This window comes from Pongo pygmaeus, chromosome 10 (assembly GCF_028885625.2).
Source record: "Pongo pygmaeus isolate AG05252 chromosome 10, NHGRI_mPonPyg2-v2.0_pri, whole genome shotgun sequence".
In the NCBI taxonomy this organism is placed as follows: domain Eukaryota; kingdom Metazoa; phylum Chordata; class Mammalia; order Primates; family Hominidae; genus Pongo; species Pongo pygmaeus.
This window is the reverse complement of record NC_072383.2, coordinates 45,175,983-45,180,997: the sequence shown is the minus strand read 5'-3', so window position 1 is coordinate 45,180,997 and position 5,015 is coordinate 45,175,983. Positions and strand designations below refer to the sequence as shown.

At 43.4% G+C, this 5,015-nt stretch overlaps 1 pseudogene; it reads left to right on the top strand.

Annotated features, from left to right (window-relative positions):
- The first annotated feature begins 2,666 nt into the window (after positions 1-2,666).
- On the top strand, positions 2,667-3,542 carry LOC129009687 (small ribosomal subunit protein eS4, X isoform-like; annotated as a pseudogene).
- The last annotated feature ends 1,473 nt before the right edge of the window (positions 3,543-5,015 follow it).

Below are 5,015 nucleotides of genomic sequence, written 5' to 3'. Positions count from 1 at the left end.
ATCCATTTAAAAAATCTTTATAGATGTGCCTTTTAGGTATCAGGAGTCATTCCAGATGTTGGCAATACCACTATACATAAACCAGACAAGTTTCCCACTCTCATTACCCAATATTCTAACGATGGGAGACAGACCATAAGGAATCAGCAAATAAATACACAACTTAAAAAATCAAATTGCATGTTATGTGTTGGGGAACTGCATGTCTTTAAGTAGGGTTGGGGCAAAGGTTGCATGTTGGAGGTGGGGGTGGAACAAGTGAAAAATGATGAGACTGGAGAACGTAGAAAAGGCCAGCCGTGAGAAGGCCTTTCATGCATTAAGCGGCATCAGGAAGAGGATATGGACCTAGATTTGCATTATAGAAAGGTCACTGGCTTATGACTGCAGAGACTTGTGGAGTGGCTGCAGGGAGGCCAATTATTAGACAATTGGAATAATTTAGATATGCAATGATGAGGTCTTAGTGAGGAGAGGGTGGAAATGAGAGTTACAAAGGAGGTGCTGTGCGCAGGACTAGGGAGTTGTATCACAGGAATGAAAGGAAGGGAAGGCTCTGAGGATGACCCCTCCTTCCTCCTTCCAGGTTTCAGGCAGAAAATAAGCAGCATGTGTTTCCTTGAGTTCAGTGCAGCCATTCTAATTTGTGTACACTTTTACGTTAAAATAAGTATTGTTTACAAGATGTCACAAAAAGGCTAATAAACTAAAATTTTACTCTGTCTTTTACTAGAAAGCAGTGGGAATAAATTATGTTATTTTAATGTAATATGTGGTTTATGAATTTTGGTTATTTGGCTTGTTTCCATTTGTTGTTCCAGATAGCACCCCTTATGAATGGCATCACTGTGAGTGGGGCATCCATAGAGCCTGTTGGGGTGGGCACCCACCAAACAGCATCATTGGGTGAAGAATGTCTGCCCAACATGACAAGTTGGGAGAAAAACTCATTTGAATATATAGGTTATGGACTGAATGTTTGTGTCCCCCCCCAAATTTATATGTTGATACCCTATACTCAGTTATAATGGTGTTAGTAGGTGGGGCCTTTGGGAGGTAATTAGGATTAGATGAGCTCATGAGGCAGGGAGCCTTCATAAATGGAGTTAGTGCCCTTGTAAGAAGTAACAGGAGAGGCCGGGCACTGTGGCTCACGCCTGTAATCCTAGCACTTTGGGAGGCCGAGGCGGGTGGATCACCTGAGGTCAGGAGTTTGAGACCAGCCTGCCCAACATGGAGAAACCCCGTCTCTACTAAAAAAACCAAAAAATTAGCTGGGCATGGGGTGGGTGCCTGTAATCCCAGCTACTCTGGAGGCTGAGGCAGGAGAATCGCTTGAACCTGGGAGGCGGAGGTTGCAGTGAGCCAAGATTGCACCATTGCACTTCAGCCTGGGTGACAAGAGTGAAACTCTGTCTCAAAAAAAAAAAAAAAAAAAAAAAGTAACAGGAGAGTTTGCTTCCCCTTTCTGCTTTCTGCTGACAGGAGAAGTCAGCAATCTGCAACTGTGAGAGGACCCTCACTGGAACTGACCATGCAGGCACCCTGATCTCAGACTTCCAACTTCCAGAACTGTGGAACTATGGGAAATATATTTCCATTGTTTATAAGTCACCTCGTTTATAGTATTTTGTTATAGCAGCCTGAACTAAGAAAAATAGTACCAAAAAGTGGGTGTACTGTTGTAACAAATAACTAAAAATGTGAAACTGCATAGTGGGTAGAGGCTGGAAGAATTCTGAGGTGCATATTAGAAATATGGATGTTAAGGGTCATTCTGGTGAGAGCTCAGAAAGAAAAGAGGAGAGCTGGAGAGAAAACCTCAATATTCTTAGAGAAAACCTGAGTAATCCTGAACAGAACATTGGTGGATGGTAAAGGCCATTCTGATGAGGACTGTGTTATTGGAAACTGGAGGAAAGGCCATCCTTGTTATAAAGTAGGAAAGAACGTGGCTGACTTGTGTTCATATTCTAGTATTTTTTGAAAGATAGAACTTGTGAGAGATTTTACTGGATATTTAGCTGAGGAGATTTCTAGGCAAAGTGTTAAAAATGTGGCTTGGCTTTTCCTGACTGCTTGTAGTAAAATAAGACACGAGAGAAATGACTTAAAGACAGAATTTCTGGGCAAAAAGAAAGCAGAACTTAAAATTTTTGAAAGTTCTCAGCCTGTTCATATTGCAAAAAATGAGAACACCAGTGGTGTGGCCAAATCCCCTTTGATGAGGAGATTAGTATGGGTAGGAACCATGGACCTAATCAGCCACCCCAGCAGGAAAATTGTCAGTTTGAACTGATGAGGATGAAGAAGGGAAAGAAGGAAGGAAGGCTGTCAAACTTATATTTAACAGTATGGATCATAGAGCTATTCAACTGTGAATGTGCACTGTTCTTCAAGACAAGGGAAGAAGGACCATGAAGGCAATTCAGAGGTCATCAGGGTTGCTTCCTTGGTTTCCAAAGGGGAGGACCATTGCTTTGCTTTCAACAGGCCAGATAGCTCCAACCCAAAGCCATGGGGACAGGGCCACCCAAAACTCTAATCACCTAATAGATTCTTCTTGCCCACTGCACAGATAGAGCCAATTCATTGAGACAGAGGTATTGCAGTAAAGAAAGAGTTTAATTAGCAATATCTACGTGCACCGGAAGACAGAGGTCCTCCTTCCTTGCCTAACGCAGCCATGGCTCATGGTCCCAAGAAGCATCTGAAGCAGGTAGCAGCTCCAAAGCATTGGATGCTGGATAAATTGACTGGTGTGTTTGCTCCTTGTCCATCCACCAGTCCCCACAAGTTGAGAGAGTGTCTCCCCCTCATCATTTTCCTAAGGAACAGACTTAAGTATGCCCTGACAGGAGATGAAGTAAAGAAGATTTGCATGCAGCAGTTCATTAAGATTGATGGCAAGGTCCGAACTGATATAACCTACCCTACTGGATTCATGGATGTCATCAGCATTGACAAGACGGGAGAGAATTTCCGTCTGATCTGTGACACCAAGGGTTGCTTTGCTGTACATCGTATTACACCTGAGGCCAAGTACAAGTTGTGCAAAGTGAGAAAGATCTTTGTGGGCACAAAAGGAATCCCTCATCTGGTGACTCATGATGCCCGCACCATCTGCTACCCCAATCCCCTCATCAAGGTGAATGATACCATTCAGATTGATTTGGAGACTGGCAAGATTACTGATTTCATCAAGTTCGACACTGGTAACCTGTGTATGGTGACTGGAGGTGCTAACCTGGGAAGAATTGGTGTGATCACCAACAGAGAGAGGCACCCTGGATCTTTTGATGTGGTTCACATGAAAGATGCCAATGGCAACAGCTTTGCCACTCGACTTTCCAATATTTTTGTTATGGGAAGGGCAACAAACCATGGATTTCTCTTCCCCGAGGAAAGGGTATCTGCCTCACCATTGCTGAAGAGAGAGACAAAAGACTGGTGGCCAAACAGAGCAGTGGGTGAAATGGGTCCCTGAGTGACATGTCAGATCTTTGTACGTAATTAAAAATATTGTGGCAGGATTAAAAAAAAAAAAAAAAAGAAAGTTTAATTAAAGCAAGGCTAGCCACATGGAACGCAGGAGTTTATTATTCAAATTAGTGTCTTCAAGAATTCAGAGGCTAGTGTTTTATGGAGAAGTTTGTAGGCAGGGGGTTAGAGAATGTGTGCTGCTGATTGGTTGGGGATGAACTCATATATGGGTGAGACTCACGGTATGATTAATTTGAGACAGAATTCCTCCCCAGCTCTAAACTTGTGAAACCAAACAAGTTATGTGCTTCTAAAATACAGTGGTGGGAGAGGCATAGGATAGACACTCCTCTTCCAAAAGAGAGAAATGAGGAAGAAGAAAAGAAGAAAAATAGGGAGGAAAATAATGGGTCCCAAGCAAGTGTAAAACATAGCAAGGCAAACTCCATGAGAGCTTAAGGCTTGAGAATAATCCTCTTTGACTCCATGTTCTGCCCTTCAGGCCCACTGAGGCAGTAGTCCCACCTCTGGACACACTAGGGCAGAGGTGCTGCCCTACAGCTCTACCTGGCAGGGATGTTCCCCCCACACCTCTGGGCACTCCACGCCCCCATGGTTTTGAAACCTCCTTTGCAAAGATTATGACAGCAAAAGAAGTCTAGCCTGGTGATACGGTTTGGCTCTCTGTCCCCACCCAAATCTCAGCTTGTAGCTCCCATAATTCTCATGTGTTGTGAGAGAGGCCTGGTGGGAGATGATTAAATCATGGGGGCGTGTCTTTCCCATGCTGTTCTCATGATAATGAATCGGTCTCATGAGATCTGATGGTTTTAAAAAATGGGAATTTCTCTGCACAAGCCATCTCTTATTGCCTGCTGCCATCCACACAAGATATGACATGGTCCTCCTTGCCTTCTGCCATGATTGTGAGGCTTCCTCAGCCACGTGGAACTGTAAGTCCAATTAAACCTCTTTCTTTTGTAAATTGCCCAGTCTTGGGTATGTCTTCATCAGCAGCTTGAAAACACTAATATGGTAAATTGGTACCAGTAGAGTGGGGCACTGCTGAAAAAATACCCAAAAATGTTGAAGTGACTTTGGAACTAGGTAACAGGCAGAGGTTGGAACAGTTTGGAGGGCTGAGAAATATGGAAGACAGGGAAATATGGAATAGTTTGGAACCTCCTAGAGACTTGTTCAATGGCTTTGACCAAGATGCTGATAATGACATAAACAGTGAAATCCAGGCTAAGGTGGTCTCACATGGAGATGAGGAACTTGTTGGGAACTGGAGCAAAGGTGACTCTTGTTATGTTTTAGCGAAGAGACTGGCAGCATTTTCCCTTGGCCATAGAGATCTGTGGAACTTTGAACTTGAGAGAGATGATTTAGGATATCTGGTGGAAGAAATTTCCAAGCAGCGAAGCATTCAAGATGCAACTTGGGTGCTGTTAAATACATTCAGTTTTATAAGGGAAGCCGAGCATAAAAGTTTGGAAAATTTGCAGCCTGATGTGATAGAAAAGAAAAAC